A 13,183-nucleotide genomic window follows, 5' to 3' on the forward strand; every position below is an offset into this window, starting at 1 on the left:
TTGTCTTGTTTGTGTTTTAAATTTTAATTTTAATTCTATTTTTAATTTATTATTGCACTTCCTGTTGATACACTGTGGACCCTGAGCTTCTCAATTTCATCTATCTGTATACTTGTATATGGTTGAGATGACAATAAAGTTTGCTTTGACTTTGACTTTGTCTTTGACATCCGGTAAACCAAACCCGGGGGTGGGCGAGCAAAGTGAGCAGGGGGTGGAGCCCCCTAGTCTTTAAAATTATTGAAAGTTGAAGTGAATGTTTAAGGGTTTCTTCAGTCTCTTTGTTGCACATGACAACAGCATATGTCTTTATTTTCTGGAGATAAAGTCCTGTGGTCCTCATGTACCAGCTTCTGTGCAAGGTCTGAGCTGATGCTGATGACGGCCAAGCTGCTTATATGTTCTTGTGCCATGGATGACCTCAAGTATGTTGTGATGAGTTTAAGTATTGAAAAACTTAGTAACTGGATGGGTTTCTGCAATCCTGAGGGCAACCCATAGATTTGGACTTCAATGGTATTGAATGGCGATGATATACAAATTAATTTGTTTCCTTTATAAATGAAGGCCTAATTAGTAACAATAATAATAATAATAATAATTGAATGACCATGTGAATATATCCTTTCAATGGCAGCAGATAGCAATAAGACATTACTGGAAGTAATCTTAGCTTCCAATAAAAAGCACCCACAATTGAAATTAATCTGAACTAATCTTTCTTTTTTGTATATCAAAGTAGCTTGCATGGTGCTTTCCCCACAATTCAGGCATTAACTAACTAGTAAGCAAGAGTTGGTGAAATTTACAAACATGTCCTCACTCAGACCACTTTATACTGTATGTGAAGTAACATTAGCAGCCTCTACATGTGTAAGTCCCGACCTTTATATGGTTGTAATAAACAATCCACAACCATGGGATGGTTAGGTACTGTAACATCAGATAATATCTATTAAATACTCACTGTGAAAATTATTACACATAATCCTACTTCATTAGTCCAGTAAACCACTAGCTTTAGTGTATTGATAATAGATATAATGTTAACTAGCTTACTGGAAGTTAGACAAATTTAGATTTCTAAAAAACAACTGTAAGTGTAGCTCAAGCTGCTTTTCATGCTTTCAATTTTTGATATTTACTGGTGTTGACTTCAAGCCATCTCCCTGCTCGTTAATAGAAAATTATCACAACAGGTGACTGTCAACAATGTTAATTTGATAATTCATGAAATAGCAATAATCCCAATAGAGTCAGGCTCTAGACCTCCAGAGCTTTGCTCCATTGAGGAGGATGTCACTTTAAAATATACTTCAGTAATGTTACGTGATACTCCCAGTTACACTAAGGTTAGGGTTGTGGGAGAAGTTATCTGACTCAAGCCAAGTAAACAAAGCGACAAAAACATGCAATCCAGTGTCCAGTGGAGCTCCTTATTTGCGGAGGTCTGTGAATCCCCAACGGGCCCCCTCCACATCAGTTCTGTGATCACAGACCCTATACAAAGTGTATGATCTGCATATTGGAAGGGATTGTCATAAACATAAAAAGCACATGTAAAACAAAGAATAGATATCAGGAATGCCAGTGGGGCTTTCCTTGTAGCACTCACCCAGCAGCCCCAGGTGTGAGTTTAATCATGAGTATCAGTGCCCAACTAAGGAGCCAAGCAAACCCTTTTGAATCTTTAATCATGCCTACGAAAAAACTCCATCAGCGTCTTTTGTGTTGTAAATGTATCAATAAGCACAAGCAGTAAGAAGCCTGCTAACCCATCTTCCCTCACCGCTGCAGAAACGGCAAAAAGCTCTCCCAGCTCAAGCCTTGTTTATCTGGGAATGAGGTACCGGGAGCTGTATAGGGTAAATAATATATTGTATAATAATAATATAATGTTTATAATTATAATATGTTATTTATATAAAAGCCAGATCAAATGTTATTTTCCTCGGTTTATTTACTTACACAGCGTAAAGTCACGCGTAGACTGCAGAGCTTCATCTTTTTGATTGACACGGGCATGCTGACAAAGTACATGTCTACTGACGTTTTTATACAAAGACCATCACAAAACATAATCACAAACTGGACTTTGCACCATACCTTGGCGAGTTTTGTAAGCCGTGCTGTTTCATTGAAGGAAAGGTGTGGGGCAGATTCACTGGCAGGATGATGCTGGACCTCTTGCTGCATCCAAACGGTGCCATCTTTTGATTTACACCTGGTGCAGCTGCGTATGTTCTATATGTGAGTGGACATTTTTTGTGGTAGGGCTTCTATTCTCTTACTCCGATGTAGAATCCTCATCCTCATCTGAGTTCACCTCTGTTATAGCATGTCTTTATTTGAAAACAGCAGTGTCAGATCAGGGAGAGTGTGAACGTGACTGAGAGAATAAAACTGAATTAAAAAAAAATGCTAACCTTTACAAGTACCATACATTTACACCGGCTGTTACAGACTCAAATCAAATGTATGTTTTTGTTGTATTATAATTGTGACAGATAGGGGGCGCTGTCATCCCCTTGCACCCTCAGACACCACGTAAGACACCAGATAAAAGTCCAATAACTTATTTTATTGTAATAATAAATGTGCGCAAGCACCTCCACTTCCACTATACTTCAATAAATCAATACACTTCTCAATAACAATAATCAAATACACAATCCTCCACACCTCCCAGCAGCTCAGTCACCCTTCCTCCCAACTCAGCTCGATCTGCTGGGGTTACCCATAGTCCTTTTATACTTCTTGACACGGAAGTGTTTCTGTCCCTTGGTCCATCTGACTTTATAAGACTTCCGTAAGGTAAAACTCCTTTTCTTCAGACCGGAAGTACATCATTGCCTCTGTCCCCTCGACTGGGAAGTACTTCCGGGTTATAAGGCAAATAGAAGTCCCTTGGCACACCCTGCAGCATCCCCTGGCGGCCCCCGTGGTATCCAGCAGGGCTGTACATTAAAACTCAAATGTCCATGAGGCCCTGCTGGAATTCGGGGCACCTCCATGTTGCAAAAAGGACTCCATATGGCGGCCAGCGGGTATTGGCCGGGACAAACTGCCGGCCATATATCATATAGTAACAATAAGAACAGCTCACTACTCAAAACATTTATTTTGGTATGTTGCAAGGCTCAAAGCCTCGACCTGTTGATTATGAGTCAGCAGTTCTTACCGATGTACTACCAAAGAAGTCCTGACAATGAAGTACACTAATCCAATTTCTTTTTCTTCGGTTAAAGTATTGAAAAAATTTGTTTTGTTATATTTGATATTTGGATTTCAGTATTCACACATTATAGACTTCATGTCAAAATTTTGTCGTTAGTACTAAAACATGAAAAAGTTTGTCTTTTAGGTATGTGTTCAACATTCCTTGAATTTCTTGTCATCCTACACTTACATACTGTAGATCTTTGTAGACACGGAACACACAAGAAATGCATGTGTTCCAAATAACAAAATATTATTATCACTCTACAGCTCCTGGCAACTCACTCCCAGATAAACAAGGCTTGAGCTGGGAGAGTATTTTTGTCCTTCCTGCATTGGTGGGGGGGATGGGAAATATAGGAGGCTGCTTGCTGCTTTTGCTTATCGACACATTTACAAACAAAGATACTGATGGAGAGGTGCGAACGGATTTAAGGTGGGCCAGGTTTACGAGTTTTTTCATAGACTTTGGTAATTCTAGTGTTAATGGTATCCTAATAGCATCCTGCACAATAAAAATGATTGCAACCAACATCAGTAGATTCTCTGCAGGGTATCTTATGTCCTGAGTCCTTTTTTGAAAAACATTAAACTTCCAGCAGCCCTGATTCTCTCTTTCACAAAGTTCAAGTTTGTATCAGAAAACTAGAGCAAATAGTTCCTCTGCGAGATTCCTGTCACCAACAGACAATAGGTTTATAGTATTAATGTCACGTGAACAAGTATGGTGACACCCACCACACAACATACAGTAATTAGTGATTATAACAACCTTACTTTGAAACATCTGTCTCCACTACTTGATAAATCTCAGAAATTATTCATTAACAGCCATAGAACTTCTAACCTCCATGTTATTTTGGACTGCTGAAGTATTTGTTTAATCAGAGATTCCAAATAAAGAATTGCAACATTCCATCTTGACTTTTACAGGATTTTAATGGTCTGTAAGCACAATGTCCACTGTAAGTGGACTGGTGATATTCCATGGCGCATTTCTGTTATGCTCCCAGAACTTAGGACATACAGTAGGTTTTGACTCTGTGTGACCCAACAAAGATACGGGAAATCAATGATTAAATATAACCTAAACCATCTTATAGATAATGAATGCTTTTTACTTGATTATTTTCACAGATAATGAGCATCCATAAAAAGAGACCCAATTCAGGTTTGTTAAATGAGGAATACAAATATTTATGTACACTGGTGAGTATATCATCTTGATGATCTGGGTATTCAGATAAATACATTAAATAAGGGCAAATAAACCCAAAAGTCTTCTATGTACTGACAAGATAAAAACTAGGTACTACGTACTAGGGCCAAGAGATGAAAGATGGAAAGCTAAGTTAGGAACAAGAAGAAATCAAGAGCCATGTGTTGGTAGTATGACTGTTAACTATTTAAAAAAAAATGCTGGCAAAAAAAAAACAGTGGAGGTGTGGAGAGTCACATATTTTAAAGTAAAACATATTAACATTATCAAAATCAAAATATAAATGTGTAGTGGATGTTGCATATACAAACATATGTATTGAATAAAAGAATTATATCACATATACAAGTGCCTGAAATATAGTTCCTGTACAGAATAACTGGGCTGAGTCTCCTTAATAGCCTGAGGAGCTGGGGAAAATGGCCGCATCTTTATGTCCAAGGGGTTCTGGTTGAGGTAGTTTGGGCATGTGGGCAGATAGGTGTGTGCCTTCCAGATAGAGGCCCACGAAAATAAGACCTGTGACAGAATCAGGAAATGATAAAAGGATTAAGAAGTCTCTCAACTGATTTGGTAGCATCTGAGTACGCCCTAGGAGGAGCAGGGTAATTGCTAAAGATACAGTGTCTGAATCTTCCCAGTTCAGCATTTTTCCGCCATGGCTCACACCAGAAAAAGAGGACAGAAAGTGAAGGAAATTAAAGAGGTACCAAAACCAATATTCAGTAGTAAAGCATAGTAGAAAGGCACCGTTTCAATAGTAGTATTATTATCACTGAAAAATTAGACTTTGTGACTCACGGAGATAGCAGCTTGGGTAAGGAAGCAGAACTGCAGCTTGCTTGCCATTAAATGCAGGAATTCAATGGAATTTTTAGGGAGGGTGGCACTAGCGCCACAGATATATGGTGAAAGAAGGGTAGTTGGTAAGGTTACGCTATGAGTGTGGTCAGCTGACAAAAAAAGACACAAGAAAGAATCTACATTAAACTTAAACGCATCCAAATGTCAGGCACATTACAAGCTTTGCGGAACCTGTTCTTACCATCTTTCCTAATGATAAATACCCAGATGATTAAGGTTTAAGTATTTATAAGTATATTTAAACAAATAAAATATGCCATGTTTATTTTTATAATTGTTTTCTGAAGCTACTTTGATTCTTTTCCGTATTAGAATGGTGACACTACTTACAGCATAATCAGAACAATGGCCAACTGTCACAGACAGAAACAGAATTCTATGTCATGCTAGCCCAGTACTTTTCATATGGAATGGAAACATCCATTATTACCCAATAGGTGTCACTTCAGACAGGCCTGTTATTCTGTCATTAGGGCAGCACTAAATAATTCATGGAATGTCAGGTAAGTTTTGAAGATAAACATAAATTTCATTATATTGTGGCAGTGTTCTAAAAATCAATAAACATTCAGTCAGTCAACCAGTCATAAAAGTTTTCAAGGGCTTAATAAGTGGCTGAAACACCTACTTTGCATAGGTCTAGAGAGGGGAACTGAGAAAGAATTATCAGGAACTAAAGACACAGTAAAGAAATTAACTGATGGCCAAGAAATCAATTCTGATGTATGTCTGAGAGAAATCACTGAAGTCCAGTCAAAGTCAGAAAACAGGCCATGACATCCATAAAATGGAGTTTCTTAAGAAAGCACAAAGTCAGTAAAGGGTCTGAGTTGTATCTGCAATCATGGAGGAAGAACCTGATGAGACACCAGCTTAAATAGTGTAATGTTTTTGACATTACGTGATGTGACTTCTGGGGGTGGGAGTGGCCTAGCAACTGGGATCTTCATCCTCGCAACCACTACCCAAAAAAAAATTGTCTTCACACAATGCTACATTAAAACAAAAGCTCTAAATGTAAGTTAATTAATGAAAATGAAGATGCCAACAGATCCCCCATACTTCAAAACTGAAATAAAAATTTACAACAGAGTGAAGAAAATGTATTCACCCTCAAAATAAATTAAAGAAACAAAAACTAACTAAATATCTTGTAGCAGCTAGACATAATGGAACTCCAAATTATGAGTGTAAATTGTCTAAAAAGCCCAGTACTGTTTATGGGTCCAAGAGACAACCCATCTTTCAAAGGAAGTTTTCCAAGGTGTCTGGAGAAAAGAGAGTCAATGACAGCAGCAAAATTTGACCATCCTACTATTTCATGGAAATCACTCTTCACCACAGTACAAATTATAATGCTTAGAGCTGAGCAGTCAGTAGGCTACAGTTATTTTACTTTCCTCCACTCATCCTTCCATTCCTTCATTTATTTTACATTACCAATAAAAGAGGGACAGTGGCGTACTGATCAGTGCAAGTCCAGGGTCAAGGGTTTAAAGCTCCATCAGAGACACTCTGTATGAGAAGTTTTCACATTCTCACCATGTCCACACTGATTTTCTCTGGACACTCCAGTGTCCTTTCACATTTTATCTTTTCAGTGTGTGTGTAGGACCTCTTAAAGGAATAAGTTATTCCTTGCTGTCTTAGCCTAGAACAATATGCTATCAGTTTTTCATTCTCTTCTCAATTCTTTAACCTCATTCTCTTCATTACAACATCAAGCATTCCAGCACTTAATCCACAACTCTCTCTTCTCATACTGGTGACTCTACCTATTATCTTTTCGATTCACGCAGTATATAGGATGGCGCATTTGCTCTTGCACTGACATAAAGATGTAGGATCCCATTGCCAGTGTATACATTTCCCATTCCACCTAGCCCCTTGCTGGGCCGTGCTTCAGCTCTAAACCACCCCTTCCTGCTTACCACCCATCACAATGCTGTATGAACGCTGTGCTCTGACATTATTAGGAAGACCCTTACAAATTAACAAGTTTAGTTTAAGGTGTGGATGGTAAAATTTCAAATAAAATACTTCTGCAAATATGTTCTACTAAAGAAAAGATTTACTGTGGGTTTTGGATAGTGGCTGTCCATCATAAGTGGCAGTTTTGTTTTCCTGTATAATATAGAACATTACAGCACCATTGGAGTAGATGATCCACTGTGGCAAACCGTAACAGGAGCAGCCAAAAGAAGAAGACAGCACCATTGGAGTACAGATAATACTTTTTTGTTGCCAAGTGAAAAATCAAGACTTTAAAAAACCCAAAGAAAAATAGAAATGTTCTGACTTGGCTTGTATGCTTGTATGAAGGAGTACAATGGATCAGATTGTGGTGAGATCTATTCCTATTATACCAATGATTTACATTTAAAGGCATTTAATGTTTAAATAAAGCAAGTCCAGCTTATTGTGTCCACTAATGGATTATGACACCTACTGATGAAAGCTTGTGATCGTTTCTTCCAAAGTCCAGTGGTTGAAGTCACCACATATTGGGAATGATTCATTATTGGAATGTTGTTAATTAGGATGATATAAGTTATCTCCCCAGACCCCTTCTTCCTTTTTTACCAATCTATCCAGTATTAAAATAGCATCTGGAGTAAGATGTTTAGGCCAGAATTCCAAAATACCCAAAATATTACAGGATTTGTTTATGCTGTGACTCACCATGAGAGGTAACAGACAACACTTCATCTATTTTATTCAAAAGAGACCCCACAGTCCTCATTATATAAGGAGTCAGGACAGTTCTCAGTTCATTCCACTTTACTTTTATCCTCACGCTGGCTCTTCACCCTTTCCATCTTCAGAGGTGCTGTACCTCCAAAAATGGTCTAAAAAGAGCTCCTTAGGTGCTAGTGATCACAGTGCCACCAGCTGACTAGAGGAATATATAATACACCCTTCTTTACATTCCTTAGAGTCTCTTCCATTTTGAGGTGTTGCAGACATAAAGTAGCCTTCAGATCTTCTTCACTCATCCTGTGACTTCTCTTAAGTTCACAGCTTGTCCTAAAGTCAGGTGAGATAAGCCAGTTTGTGGTGAGAGCAGCGTATAGCAATTTAAAATACATTTATAAATTTCTACTGACAAGGCAGATGCCACATCACGTTTAATTTTACCATTAATAAATGGTTAAAACTGTTAATTAAAATCTAGTAACTACAAATAAAAATAGATAGTGACCAGGGTTTCTGTAAAAGGCTGCCGCTAGCACATTGCCTAGAAGCACAAAAACCCTAATCATTCATGGCATTAGTGGCATAGCTCGAGTTTGTGCCACTCAGGGTGGGGCTTCAATTTGCCGCCCTCCAACGTATCTGAATATGTTAACCTATTTAAATAGAAAATTAAACTGACGTATGGAGAAAAATTAAGATACATTTTGCATATATTTTTTTTACATATAGAGAAACAGCAATATTTTTTCACATATAATTATTTATAAGCATCAACTAGACAAGAATATAGTACATACGCACTGATAAGTTGTGTTCTGATTATTAGTTTAATATAATTACGCTGTGAAAACCAGAACCGGTGTAGTGTACAAGCAATAGGTGGGGATGAGCAAGAACACATTCGGATTGTTAACGAAACGAAATTATACATTGTGAATTAATTTTTTTTCTTCCTAGAAATTATTATTGGTGTAATGTTTCTGTTTATTATTGTTATTGCCTCATAAATATCAACTGCCGTGTCTGATGCCATCACAGAAGGACCGTCTGATATTGATTTTTGAAGCATTTGTGGATGAAAATCAGAGAATTTAACTTTTTTCATTCATGAGTGATATTTTTCCGAACCCTGCTGCTTACACGTGAAATGTGCAAAGCCTTTTGGCCAATAATGTCGCCCCCAAAAATGTGCCGCCCGGGGCGAACCGCCCCCTCCGCCTGCCCCCAGCTATGCCATTGCATGGCATCTTTGTGAGTTGTGTTGCACCACGTCCAAACAAAACTGGTTGACTGTTTCAACTGATTGACCTTAGTATGGTTAGTTTCTGTAGTAAGACTTCTTTGTTACCTATTTTCTTTATTTATCATATTTATCCTCCTGAAGGTCGTCTTGACATAAGAATTACCTTCTTATAACTGTGTAGTTTAGTTTCTTGCGACACAGTTCCATGTATTAGGCTACTATACTGTCTGTCCTGAAACATTTGATGATCCCGTGAACTGTTTAGCAGACATGTCTCCCCTTCAGATACCCTTGTCACATCCATCTCCCCTCTTTAATTGTGCTTGCTGGGAAGCATGACAGTTAAAAAAGTAATAAAACATCTCAGCAGTAAAAGAAGCCCATTAAACCTTCATGGGCTTACCTGCCGAGGGGATCAATTTGTTAATGCTTTACAGAGCCTTGAGATTTCTCTAAAGTGGATTCTGTATAAATCATGCTATCATGGCAACAACAGTAGTTTTACTAAGAAGTATAAATGGAACACGAAGCCTAATTTGAGTTATTTGTACTCGTATATAATCTATAGTTAGAATAATGTGAAATGTGAGGCTAGAAGACTGTGTTTTAGTATCTTTGACTCCAACAACCTACTACTAGCTGTTACAGACCAATAGTGTGACCAATAATAGTCTGTTACGTAAAAAATATAAGATGTTATTTACAGTATTCACAGATTAGTACAGTATTCTGGGCAATAAAGACTCTCCAGCTGAGAGGTATCTGAAGAAGATGTAGAATAAAGGAATGCCCTGTGGTGACTGGAACCCCATTATTTAGCAAGGCTTAAGGTAAGAATGTAAAAGGTGATTATTGGACGCAAATAAAGAGACACTTGACCTGTCAACATATGTAATTTGGTCTTCAGATGTCGACACGTAATGATCTACTATTAACTATTTGCTATGAGCAGAAAAAAATATGCTTGGGATGATATATCATGCTGTCTGTCAGCCTCCTTTTCTCTCCTTAAACACTAAACTTTGACTGTGGAGTGAAGTTTTCCAGAAAAGTGACCCACCAAGAAAAGGAATATATAAAATAAAGATCACCTGGCTGAAACTGGTTAATGTCTAATGCAACCATTAGCTATCAGCAACAGGCCAGACTGAAACTGACAAATATGAAGGAGAACAACAAAATAGGGCTTGTGGGGATCATATGTAGCATCTCTCCATGAAGATGGAAAAAAACAGAAACAGCAAGAATAGGAAAAAGCACTGCATATCGTAGTTGCAGTATTTTCATTGGTTAGCTTACTGGCACAAGGTTAATGTACAGTACGTGTGTGTAAAAGAGAAAGAAAGGTCTAAGTGTGCCGTTTTTAATTTATAGTAAGGATCTGCCTTGTGTCCCTCTAACACCTTGATAATTGAGAATCATAAATTTCTCTGACGTGAACAGGTGAAGGCTAATGTCTTAGAAGGCTGGTAGCGTCTCCGCAAGGGAGAAATATTTATGACTACTCATTTCTTCGTGCTAATGTCATTGATGTTTGCACAATAATTTCTTAAGGATAAAAGGCAGGCGGCATCCAGGGAGAAGTAAATTTATCTGACAGATGGGTTTCAGTTGTAAAGGAATTCAAGGAATCCAGTCTGCTGTTGTGGTGTCTTCTTCTTTGAAGTTGTACAGATTTATAAATTGCTTAAATAAACGGGTTGTCAAGAATGAAGACCCATTTTTATAAACATTTTTCCCTCCTCTACACTTTTCCTATCAAACGCCTATAAATAGATTTTAATGGGCCATTGATAAAAGTGGATTTATCTTTAGAGAATGCACATGTTAGCAGAGTGAGGTATGGCATGCTGAAAGTAAACCACCTTGCCCCTTTCTCCTGGTAAAGGCTATTTGCGGCTGTATGATATCAGTACAGCTAGGTGTGCTTTTCCTGAAAATGTTGACATTCTGCTTAGCACAGTGGAAATGGTGTGCAGTAGGCACCCCTTCCTGCAGCCAACAATGTCCTCTCTTTTCCACAGCGGGGTAATACAATACACAAAAAATACAATTTAATGCAACTGGAATGTTTTTCCAATGCTTATTACAATGTTTGGGTGGCTGTGTAGAGCTCCTTTGAAACAGTGGTTTGCAAAGCTTTTTATTGCAGTAATGTCTTGGCTAAATTACAACCCAAGCCCAACGGTGGTCTTGTTAAATTTCCTCTTCTTGCTTTTCAGACATTTTAATATTCTGAGACAAAGGAGTGTTAGAGCTGACTAGATATACTGTTCAGAAAAGAAAACAGAGCTCTAATTGCAGTAGGGGTTCTTGTAGTCACATAAAACAGGTGCCAATGCTCGGAGCTTCCATGTGTTCATACAAAATAAGCACAGGGCCTCATTTACATATCTGCTTATCATCAGCATATCCATCCAGCTCAGCACTAAAATGGGTCAAAAGTACATCAGCAAAAGACAGTTGCCAACACAAATAACAGAAAATGAAATGTACAGACAGAGAAAATCATGTACATACCCTTCAGAATGATAATGCATAAACACCTTGAATTTGCAAAGTGTTTAAACTTTATTATCTCAGACAATGAATGCAGATGCAATTATTTTATAATTTGGAAAAACATCTACATGATACATATTAAATTGTCTTGTCTCTTCTAATTTTATTTGCATGGTCCTGTCATATTTTTAAAGTAAACACTCCAATTTCACCATTTTCACCTGAGCTCTGAGATTCACTACAAGCTATAGCAGAGTTGAAACAAGCTGTTCTTGTAATTACCATGCACAAAGTGTCCACTGATATATTATAGTTTCTAGAAATTATGACAGCCTTAACCTGTTCTACATGAATAACAAAAACATAATATCACATTATCAAACCTGTGCCATCTATTTTGGGGTGATGGGTGGCCCAAGCCCATCGCTGCAAGGCAGGAACCAGTTCATCAGAGGGCCAAGTCACACGCACACCCACACTCACACTCAAATAGGCTCAATCTGGAATTGTCAGGTAACTGTTTTTATTCTTTTTGGATTTTATTGATTTTATTAAAATCAAATAACATTCTATACAAATAAGTCAAGCTTTACAAGACTTTGTTCTAAACAAATCAACCCCCACCCATGAGAAAGAGAGATAGGCCAGCAGAGTAAAACTTTAAGCTAGTAAAAATAAGTAAATAGATACATTAATAAATGAATAAAAATAAATAGAGTTAAAAAATAAAAAAGAGGGGAGAGAATCTGCTTCCTCAATTAAAATGCTAATTGTAAAATGTTATTGATTAGATCCTGCCATGTTTTGAAATAGTTTTGTATAGATCCTCTAAGTGAGAATTAGATTTTTCCAGTTTCAAATAGTATAAAACATCAGTTACCCAATGACTTAAAATAGGAGAGTCAGGATTGTTCCAGATGAGCAAGATAAGTCTACGTGCCAATAGTGTAGTAAAGGCAATCACAGTTTGTTTGTCCTTCTTCACTTTAACCCATCTGGAAGTACACCAAACACAGCTGTTAGTGGATTAGGAGGAATTGTGACACCAAGGCTGTCTGAAAGGCATTTAAAGATTTTGGTCCAGAATGATGTTAATTTGGTGCAGGCCCAAAACATGTGGCACTGTGAGGCTGGAACTTGATTGCAACGTTCACAGGTTGGATCTTGCACTGGAAACATTTTGGCCAATTTTAAACGAGACAGATGCACTCGATATACAATTTTAAGTTGAATCATTGTATGCTTTGCACATATGGAGCTCGACTGAATTCTGTGCATTGCTACCTTCCACTCCTTTTCTGCGATGTTGAGTGAGAGATCCTTTTCTCACTGCCCTTTTGGATCTTTGAAAGGGAGGGACTGTAAAATGGTATGATATATTGTCAGATAACTTAATATGTACATCTTTGGGAATGTGATTGCTATGAAAAATGAAAGAC

Source organism: Erpetoichthys calabaricus, chromosome 14 (genome assembly GCF_900747795.2).
Source record: "Erpetoichthys calabaricus chromosome 14, fErpCal1.3, whole genome shotgun sequence".
Taxonomy (NCBI): Eukaryota; Metazoa; Chordata; class Cladistia; order Polypteriformes; family Polypteridae; genus Erpetoichthys; species Erpetoichthys calabaricus.